We start from the raw sequence: 12,170 nt of genomic DNA on the forward strand, positions 1-12,170 counted from the left end.
ATTATATATAGCCCCCATATAAACCGATCCCCCGATTTGGCTTTCGGAGCCTCTAAGAGAAGCAAATTTCATCCGATCCGGCTGAAATTTGGAACATGGTGTTAGTATATGGTCTTTAACAACCATGCAAAAATTGGTCCACATCGGTCATAATTATATATAGCCCCATATAAACCGATCCCCCGATTTGGCTTGCGGAGCCTCTAAGAGAAGCAAATTTCATCCGATCCGGCTGAAATTTGGTACATGGTGTTAGTATATGGTCTCTAATGACCATGCACAAATTGGTCCACATCGGTGTATAATTATATATAGCCCCCATATAAACCGATTACCATATAAACCGATACTACATTTTTCAGTATGATACATAATCCAAATGTCTACTAAAATTTCCTTAAAAATTACTCAGAAAATTGGCTTTATGAATCTCAATATTGAATAAAGAATTCTGCTTGATAATTGACAAGTAACTAATTTTGCTTGATTATCGACATAAATGAAGCAATCGTTTGCGAGCAGAACATAGTCAATTACATTATTTTACATTGTTGATACTATTTTACCAATATTTGGTATTACAAACTCTTACAGCTATTACATCCGTCCCTCGCATTTTGATATCAAGATGATAGAGAGATAAAATGGTGGGGGTAATTTTAACATCTTAACCATTTTTTATGTTATGTTTTTATGTTACCATTGCAAGGTTAATCTATCATAATCTGTTATTGGAATATTCTTAAGTTGACCACAAAATTGTGTAAGGAATGTACTCGAAATAATCACAATAATTGCTTACAATAAACCATTAACAATGAAATCACAAATCTTCAGAGTTCTTCGTACAATAAATTTTTTTTTTCATATAAAATCAAAACAGATCGACTCTATGTCAATGGCAAGGTTAGGTTGTAAATGTACTTACAATCACCACAAACAAATCAATGTAATGAAGGGAATTCAAATTGAATTTTGAAAAAACAAAACATGCTGCTTATATGTGTGGTCCGAAAATTTTGATATTTCGAAAGTGTTATCTTTAACGACCAAGTTGTTGGACAAACACAAGCCGATATAAAGAAACTTTTTTCTATAGAAAAAAATTAACAAAATTTTCTATAGAAATAAAATTTTGACAAAATTTTCTCTAAAAACAAGTAAGGAAAGTCTAAAGTCGTGCGGGACCGACTATATTATACCCTGCACCACTTTGTAGATCTAAATTTTCGATACCATATCACATCCGTCAAATGTGTTGGGGGCTATATATAAAGGTTTGTCCCAAATACATACATTTACGTATCACTCGATCTGGACAGAATTTGATAGACTTCTACAAAATCTATAGACTCAAAATTTAAGTCGGCTAATGCACAAGGGTGGAACACAATTGTACTAAAACCAAGTAAGGAAAGTCTAAAGTCGGGCGGGGCCGACTATATTATACCCTGCACCACACCCAAAGAAGGAATATGATCACCTCAAACATGTTTTAAGAGCAAAATGTTATTTCTGGGTGGTGACCATGTAACATGGTTTTCGCAACCATATTATTTTCTCGGAAATCATGTATCTGATTTCGACAAGCAGGTTATATTTGACGAGAAAATAACATTTTAGTGACAAACATGTAACATGGTCACCCTACAAAAATAACATTTTGCTCTTGAAACACGCTTGAGGTGATCATAGTCCTTCTCTGCGTGCACTATGTAGACAAAATTTGTGTTACCATCTCAACTACTTCAAATTTGCTGGGAGCTATATAAAGGTTTGCATTTCCAGATACAAATACTTTTAATGGAGACAATTTTTTGTACTTTTGCAAAAACTCTAAATCTGAACCGATTTCAACCAAATTTGGTCCACTTACCGATACTGTTAAACCTACTCCTTGTGCAAAATTTGAACTAAATCACGGCAAAACTCTGGCTTTTGAGGCCATATAAGAGCAAATCGGATGAAAGATATATATGGGAGCTATATCTAAATCTGCATCGATTTCAATCAAATTTACCAAGCATAGGTAGAATGCCAATTCTACTCTTTATGCAAAATTTCACGTAAATCGGTAGTAAACTGTGGCCTCTGTGGTCATATGAGTCTAAATCGGACGAAGATATATATGGGAGCTATATCTAAATCTGAACCGATTTCAATCAAATTTACCAAGGATTGGTAGAATGTCAATTCTACTCTTTATGCAAAATTTCACGAAAATCGCTAGTAAACTTTGGCCTCTGTGGTCATATAAGTCTAAATCGGACGAAAGATATATATGGGAGCTATATCTAAATCTGAACCGATTTGGCTGATATTTTGCAATTTTTTCGAGACTCATAAAATATTGTTTTGTACTGAATTTGAAGAACATCGGTTGATAAACACGCCAATTATGACCAGATCGGGGATAAATATATATGGCAGCTATATCTAAATCTGAACCGATTTTTTCCAAAATCAATAGCGATTGTCGTTGTCCCAAAAAACGACCCTATGCCAAATTTGAGGACGATCGAACTTAAACTGCGACCTGTACTTTGCGCACAAAAATACATGAACAGACAGACAGACGGACAGACAGACAGACAGACAGACAGACAGACAGCCAGACAGACAGACGGACATCGCTAAATCGACTCAGAATTTAATTCTAAGACGATCGGTATACTAAACGATGGGTCTCAGACTTTTCCTTCTTGGCGTTACATACAAATGCACAAACTTATACCCTGTACCACAGTAGTGGTGAAGGGTATAAAAATAGGGGAAACATTTAAATCTGAAGCAATTTTAAGGAAACTTCGCAAAAGTTTATTTATGATTTATCGCTCGATATATATGTATTAGAAGTTTAGGAAAATTAGAGTCATTTTTACAACTTTTCGACAAAGCAGTGGCGATTTTACAAAGAAAATGTTGGTATTTTGACCATTTTTGTCGAAATCAGAGAAACATATATATGGGAGCTATATCTAAATCTGAACCGATTTCAACTCAATTGGGCATGCATAGCTACAATGCTAATTCTACTCCCTGTGCAAAATTTCAACCAAATTGGGCCAAAACTCTGGCTATTAGAACCATATTAGTCCATATCGGGCGAAAGCTATATATGGGAGCTATATCTAAATCTGAACCGATTTCAACTAAATTGGGCACGCATAGCTACAATGCTAATTCTACTCCCTGTGCAAAATTTCAACTAAATTGGGCCAAAACTCTGGCTTTTTGGACCATATTAGTCCATATCGGGCGAAAGATATATATGGGAGCTATATCTAAATCTGAACCGATTTCAATCAAATTTCGCACACTTGACTATACGACTAAGTGTTATATTTGTACAAAATTTCAAGCAAATCGGTATAAAACTCTGGCTGCTGGGTCAATATTAGTGCATATCGGGCGAAAGATATATATGGGAGCTATATCTAAATCTGAACCGATTTCTTCCAAAATCAATAGGGTTATATTCTGACCTAAATTAGGAACATGTGCTAAATTTGAAGGCGATTGGACTTAAATTGCGACCTAGACTTTGATCACAAAAATGTGTTCACAGACAGACGGACGGACGGACAGACGGACAGACGGACATGGTTATATCGACTCAGGGACCCACCCTGAGCATTATTGCCAAAGACACCATGTGTCTATCTTGTCTCCTTCTGGGTGTTACAAACATATGCACTAACTTATAATACCCTGTTCCACAGTGTGGCGCAGTTTATAAAAATATGGGAAACATTTAAATCTGAAGCAATTTTAAGGAAACTTCGCAAAAGTGTATTTATGATTTATCGGTCGATAGATGTGTAATAGAGTAATAGGAAAATTTGAGTCATTTTGATAAGTTTTCGACTTGGCAGTGGCGATTTGATAAGGAAAATGTAGGTATTTCGGCCAGTTTTGCCTAAATAGGAAAAACATATATATGGAATCTATATCAGGATCTGAACCGATTGCAATCAAATTTCACATGCATAGTTACTATGTTGAATCTACTCCCTGTTCAAAATTTCACAGGGATAACAACTTTGACCTCTGTGGTCATATGACGGAAAATCGGGCGAAAGATATATATGGGAGCTATATCAAAATCTGAACCGATTTCAACCAAAATAAACACGCATATGCAGAACCTTAAGTCTACTGCCTGTGCAAAGTTTCAAGTTCAATTATACTCCCTCTGCAAAATTTCACGTAAATCAGAGTAGCACTTTTGCCTCTGTGGGCATATTAGTCCAAATCGGGCGAATGATATATATGGGAGCTATATCTAAATCTGAACCGACTTCAACTAAATTTTGCACAATTAACGATACTAAAAAACGTACTCCTTTTGCAAAATTTCAAGCAACTCAGGGCAAAACTCTGGCTTTTGAAGCCATATAAGTCAAAATCGGACGAAAGTTATATAGGGGAGCTATATCTAAATCTAAACCGATATCAACTAAATTTGGCACAATTAACGATACTATTAAACGTACTCGTTGTGCAAAATTGGAAGCAAATCAGGGCAAAACTCTCGCTTTTGGGGCCATATAAGTCCAAATCGGACAAAAGATATATATGGGAGCTATATATAAATCTAAACCAATTTAGCTGATATTTGGCAGTTGTTACGGGACTAATAAAACATTTAGATGTGCAAAATTTGAAGAACGTCGGTTTATAAATACGTGAATTATGATCAAATCGGTGATAACTATATATGGCAGCTATATCTAAATCTGAACCGATTTTTTCCAAAATCAATAGCGATTGTCTTCTACCCGAAGAAAGACGTTATGTCAAATTTGAAGACGATCGGACTTAAACTGCGACCTGTACTCTGTGCACAAAATTACATATACAGACAGACGGACGGACGGACAGACAGACGGACATCGCTAAATCGATTCAGAATTTAATTCTAAGCCGATCGGTATACTAAAAGATGGGTCTATGACAATTATTTCTTGGCGTTGCATACAAATGCACAAACTTATTATACCCTGTACCACAGTAGTGGTGAAGGGTATAAATATGGGAAACATTTAAATCTGAAGCAATTTTAAGGAAACTTCGCAAAAGTTTATTTATGATTTATGGATCGATATATATGTATTAGAAGTTTAGGAAAATTAGAGTCATTTTTACAACTTTGCGACTAAGCAGTGGCGATTTTACAAGGATAATGTTGGTATTTTGACCACTTTTGTCGAAATCAGAAAAAACATATATATGGGAGCTATATCTAAATCTGACCCGATTTCAACCAAACTTTGCACGCATAGCTACAATGCTAATTCTACTCCCTGTGCAAAATTTCAACTTAATCGGAGTTAAAAATTGGCCACTGTGGTCATATGAGTGTAAATCGGGCGAAAGCTATATAATGGAGATATATCTAAATCTAAACCGATTTCAACCAAATTTGGCACACATGACTATATTAATAATTGTACTCCTAGTGCAAAATTTCAACCAAATTGGACCAAAACTCTGGCTTCTGGGGCCATATAAGTCCATATCGGGCGAAAAATATATATGGAAGCTATATCTAAATCTGAATCGATTTCAATCAAATTTGGCACACATGACTATACTACCAATTGTACTCCTTGTGCAAAATTTCAAGCTAATCGGGATAAAACTCTGGCTTCTGGGTCCATATAAGTACATATCGGGCGAAAGATATATATGGGAGCTATGTCTAAATCTGAATCGATTTCAACCAAATTTGGCACACATAGCTATAATGCTAAATCTACTCCCTGTGCAAAACTCTGGCTTTTAGGACCATATTAGTCCATATCGGGCGAAAGATATATATGGGAGCTATATCCAAATCTGAACCGATTTCAATCAAATTCTGCACACTTGGCTATACTACTAATTGTACTCCTAGTGCAAAATTTCAACCAAATTCAGCCAAAAATCTGGCTACTGGGGCCATATAAGTCCATATCGGGCGAAAGATATATATGGGAGCTATATCTAAATCTGAACCGATTTCAATCAGATTTTGCACACTTGACTATACGACTAAGTGTTATGTTTGTACAAACTTTCAAGCAAATCGGTATAAAACTCTGGCTGCTGGGTCCATATTAGTGCATATCGGGCTAAAGATATATATGGGAGCTATATCTAAATATGAACCGATTTCTTCCAAAATCAATAGGGTTCTGTTTTGACCCAAATTAAGAACGTGTGCCAAATTTGAAGGCGATTGAACTTAAATTGCGACCTAGACTTTGATCACCAAAATGTGTTCACAGACAGACGGACGGACGGACGGACAGACGGACAGACGGATATGGTTATATCGACTCAGGGACCCACCCTGAGCATCATTCCAAAAGACACCATGTGTCTATCTCGTCTCCTTCTGTGTGTTACAAACATATGCATTAACTTATAATACCCTGTTCCACAGTGTGGCACAGGGTATAAAAATATTGACAAAATTCTCTATAGAAATAAAATTTTGACAAAATTTTCTATAAAAATAAAATTCTGACAAACTTTTCTATAGAAATAAAATTTTGACAAATTTTTCTAACAACTAAAATTTTGACAAAATTTTCTATAGAAATAAAATTTTGACAAAATTTTCTATAGAAATACAATTTTGACACAATTTTCTATAGAAATAAAATTTCGACAAAATTTTCTATGAAAATAAAATTTGGACAAAATTTTCTATGAAAATAAAATTTTGACAAAATTTTCTGAGAAATTTTGAGAAAATTTTGACAAAATTTTCTGAGAAATTCTGAGAAAATTTTCTTTAGAAATAACATTTTGATAGAACTTTCTATAGAAATAAAATTTTGACAAAATTTTCTATAGAAATAAAATTTTGACAATAGTTTGCTATAGAAATAAACGTTAATTTTTTCTTTGCGTGATCCAAATTAATTTTCGATAACTAAGGGCCAATAGCCCCGCTCCAATCCCTTCATGGTCTCATTGTGGTCTTTTCAATCAAATCTCTGATAAAAAATTTGTTTCCATCTTTTCAACCTTGAACATATTCGTTAATTGGTTGGTTATCTTAAACTAAAGACACCAGTCCACCATTCCTCCAATCATTTCTTGTTTTGTAACCTACTGAAGAACAAATCTTCTCCCAGCATAAAGATCATATCTTGTAGTTTTTGCAGTTTCATTACATAAAGTAACAAAGAGGCTTTTATCGCCTTATCATGAACTCACATCTTCATTATTTTAAATCAATTAAAATGAAATTAATTAAGAGCCTCAGAGAAAACCGTAAAACAAATTTATGCAAACCATTGGATTTGAGTACATGGAGATTTTCGAAGGTTTCATCAAAGTGTTAATGGGACTGGGTTATCTCTACAAAGGCATCACACAATCATTGGAAGGACATTGAGGACAAGATTAAATGACCGATTATCTGAATAAATTTCTTTATGTATGGCTTTGAGGCAAAAGACAATTTTAAAAATTTAAATTAAAATCACCTCTTTTAAAGTATTACACTAAGAAATGAAACATTGACCTATATTGAAAATTTAGCGTAAATTTTGATATAGATCACAAAATTATATAGACATACTTAAGAGAAAGTTTATAACCTAACCTATGCCCTGCGTACCACTATGGTACAGGGTTCTATAAGTTAGAACATATGTTTGCAACACCCAGAAGGAACCGATATAGACAACGGGTGTCTTTGGCATATTATGCTCTGGACCGACCCCTTAGTCGATCTAGCCATGTACTTTCGTATGTCTGTGAACACATTTTTGTGATCAAAGTCTAGGTCACAGTTTTAGTACAATCGATTTCAAATTTGGCACAAGTACGAGTTTTGGTCAAAATAGCACCATATGGATTTTGAAAGGAATCGGTTCAGATTTGGATATAGCCCCCACATATATCTGTTGCCCGATATACACTTATATGACCCCAGAAACCAGAGTTTTATCCTGATATACTTTATGTTTTTACCAGGAATACAAATGATAGTGTCGTAAAGTGTGCCAAATTTGTTTGAAATCGGTTCAGATTTCACATATAGGTCTCGCTCGATTCTTATGACCACAGAGGTAAACATTTTTCTCCGATTTACATAAAACCGAATAGAATTAACACTCTAACTATGCATGCCAAATTTAGTAATAATCGATTCGAATTTAGATATAGCTCTCATATATATCGTTCTCGATATATTGATGAAAGCCAAAAAAAAAAACTCAATCCGAGAAAATGGCACATACTGAAAATTATGGTTTTCGAATGAGGTTACACACAAAGAAAAATATGATTCAAGCGCGAATCTAATTGATCCCATTAAGTTTTTAATTGAAAAAATGTCTTCAATCTCGAACATGATAGTATCAATCACAGTTTTAATTGAGCATCACGGGGATAAAAATGTAAAAAGGTTTTCTTCTTTACATCAATGAATTTAGGTCCAATTAGCTAAATAAAACATAGAAGGAACAGAAAATATTGACCAAACAAACAATTAAACAAAAATATTTGATTAAAAATTAATCGATTTCATGAACAAATTTCAATTAATTTTTATACCCTCCACCATAGGATGGGGGTATATTAACTTTGTCATTCCGTTTGTAACACATCGAAATATTGCTCTAAGACCCCATAAAGTTTATATATTCTGGGTCGTGGTGAAATTCTGAGTCGATCTGAGCATGTCCGTCCGTCCGTCTGTTGAAATCACGCTAACTTCCGAACGAAACAAGCTATCGACTTGAAACTTGGCACAAGTAGTTGTTATTGATGTAGGTCGGATGGTATTGCAAATGGGCCATATCGGTCCACTTTTACGTATAGCCCCCATATAAACGGACCCCAAAATTTGGCTTGCGATTGCTTTAAGAGAAGCAAATTTCATCCGATCCGGCTGAAATTTGGTACATGGTGTTAGTAGATGGTCTCTAACAACCATGCAAAAATTGGTCCACATCGGTCCATAATTATATATAGCCCCCATATAAACCGATCCCCCGATTTGGCTTGCAGAGCCTCTAAGAGAAACAATTTTCATCCGATCCGGCTGAAATTTGGTACATGGTGTTAGAATGTGGTCTCTAAGAAACACGCAAGAATTGGTCCATATCGGTCCATAATTATATATAGCCCCCATATAAACCTTTCCCCAGATTTGATCTACGGAGCCTCTTGGAGCAGGAAAATTCATCCGATCCGGTTGAAATTTGCAACGTGGTGTTAGTATAAGGCCGCTAATAACCATGCCAAAATTGGTCCGTATCGGTCTATAGTTATATATAGCCGATCCCCAATCACACAAAAATTAGTCCATATCGGTTCATAATATGGTTGCCACTCGAGCCAAAAATAATCTACCAAAATTTTATTTTTATATGTTATTTCTATGGGAAATCTTGTCAAGATTTTATTTCTATAGAAAATTTTGTCAAAATTTTATTTCTATAGAAAATTTTTTCCAAATTTTATTTCTATAGAAAATTTTATCAAAATTTCATTTTTATAGAAAATTTCGTCAAAATTTTATTTCTATAGAAATTTGTTTCCAAATTTTATTTCTATAGAAAATTTTTTCCAAATTTTACTTCTATAGAAAATGTTGTCAAAATTTTATTTCTATAGAAACTTTAAACTTAATTATATACGTATTTAATCGGCCCTTTTAGTTTAATATATACCACGTATGGACTATGTGGTATATATTACGGTGTTAGGAAATTTTAAGATACTTTGCCATCGGCAAGTGTTACCGCAACCCAAGTAATTCGATTGTGGATGACAGTCTTCAGTAGAAGTTTCTACGCAATCCATGGTGGAGGGTACATAAGCCTGGCCGAACTTACGGCAGTATATACTTGTTTTTATACCCTCCACCATAGGATGGGGGGTATATTAACTTTGTCATTCCGTTTGTAACACATCGAAATATTGCTCTAAGACCCCATAAAGTATATATATTCTGGGTCGTGGTGAAATTCTGAGTCGATCTGAGCATGTCCGTCCGTCTGTTGAAATAACGCAAACTTCCGAACGAAACAAGCTATCGACTTGAAACTTGACACAAGTAGTTGTTATTGATGTAGGTCGGATGGTATTGCACATGGGCCATATCGGTCCACTTTTACGAAGAGCCCCCATATAAACGGACCCTCAGATTTGGCTAGCGGAGCCTCTAAGAGAAGCATATTTTATCCGATACGACTGCAAGATGGTTGGAGTAGATGCTAATGAGGACTGTTGTAATTCCGAAACGTGCGTCCATCCAATCATCTTGCAGTCTATAGGGCTTTGCCCAAATAAATTTGACAAACATTCTTTTCCTCTGTTGGTTAAGCTACACTTGTAGTTTAGTCAATGTATGGTTTAAGCTAAAATCAAAAAAACAACAACAATGATTAAAGAACAAAAAACAACAATAACAAAACAAAACGAATGAAAGAAAGAAGAGGAAGCACGCTCAAAATAGAACCCATCCAACTTCATTCAAATCGATGATTTGATGGTGGCAACGGAAAAGAGAGATGTTTGTACGAATTTATTTCGGCAAAACCCGGCTATCAATATAAAACCTTTTTTTCGGAGGGTTCAAGTGTGGTTTATTGTTGGGCTTAATGAACTGCCTGAATTTATTCTGATAATTGGTTGATAGTTTTGCTGCAAGTACAGAATGCTGGTGAGGAATGTGGTAATTCCGAAACGTGCGTCCATCCAACCATCTTGCAGTCTATAGGGCTTTGCCCAAATAAATTTGACAAACATTCTTATCCTCTGTTGGTTAAGCTACACTTGTAGTTTAGTCAATGTATGGTTTTAAGCTGAAATAAAAAAAACAACAAAATTTTATTTCTATAGAAAATTTTGTCAAAATTTTATTTCTATACAAAATGTTGTCAAAATTTATTTCTGTAGAAAGTTTCGTCAAAATTTTATTTCTATAGAAAATTTTGTCAAAATTTTATTTCTGTAGAAAATTTTGTCAAAATTTTATTTCTATAGAAAATTTTGTCAAAATTTTATTTCTATAAAAAATTTTGTCAAAATTTTATTTCTATAGAAAATTTTGTAAACATTTTATTTCTCTAGAAAATGATGTTAAAATTTTATTTCTCCAGAAAATTTTGTAAAAATTTTATATCTATAGAAAATGTTGTCAAAATTTTATTTCTATAGAAAATTTCGTAAAATTTTTATTTGTATAGAAAATTTTGCCAAAATTTTATTTCTATAGAAAATTTTGTCAAAATTTTATTTCTATACAAAATGTTGTCAAAATTTATTTCTGTAGAAAGTTTCGTCAAAATTTTATTTCTATAGAAAATTTTGTCAAAATTTTATTTCTATAGGAAATTTTGTCAACATTTTATTTCTATAGAGAATTTTGTCAAAATTTTATTTCTATAGAAATTTTGTAAAAATTTTATTTTTCTAGAAAATTTTGTAAAAATTTTATTTCTATAGAAAATTTTGTACAAATTTAATATCTATAGAAAATTTTGTCAAAATTTTATTTCTATACAAAATGTTGTCAAAATTTTTTTCTGTAGAAAGTTTCGTCAAAATTTTATTTCTATAGAAAATTTTGTCAAAATTTTATTTCTGTAGAAAATTTTGTCAAAATTTTATTTCTATAGAAAATTTTGTCAAAATTTTATTTCTATAAAAAATGTTGTCAAAATTTTATTTCTATAGAAAATTTTGTAAACATTTTATTTCTCTAGAAAATGTTGTTAAAATTTTATTTCTATAGAAAAGTTCGTAAAATTTTTATTTGTATAGAAAATTTTGCCAAAATTTTATTTCTATAGAAAATTTTGTCAAAATCTTATTTCTATACAAAATGTTGTCAAAATTTATTTCTGTAGAAAGTTTCGTCAAAATTTTATTTCTATAGAAAATTTTGTCAAAATTTTATTTCTATAGGAAATTTTGTCAACATTTTATTTCTATAGAAAATTTTGTCAAAATTTTATTTCTAAGAAAATTTTGTCAAAATTGTATTTCTATACAAAATTTTATTCCTATACAAAATGTTGTCAAAATTTATTTCTCTAGAAAATTTTGTTAAAAATTTATTTCTTTAGAAAATTTCGTAAAATTTTTGCATGTATAGAAAATTTTGTCAAAATTTTATTTCTAAGAAAATTTTGTCAAAATTTTATTTATAAACA

Source organism: Haematobia irritans, chromosome 4, assembly GCF_050003625.1.
Source record: "Haematobia irritans isolate KBUSLIRL chromosome 4, ASM5000362v1, whole genome shotgun sequence".
In the NCBI taxonomy this organism is placed as follows: Eukaryota; Metazoa; Arthropoda; class Insecta; order Diptera; family Muscidae; genus Haematobia; species Haematobia irritans.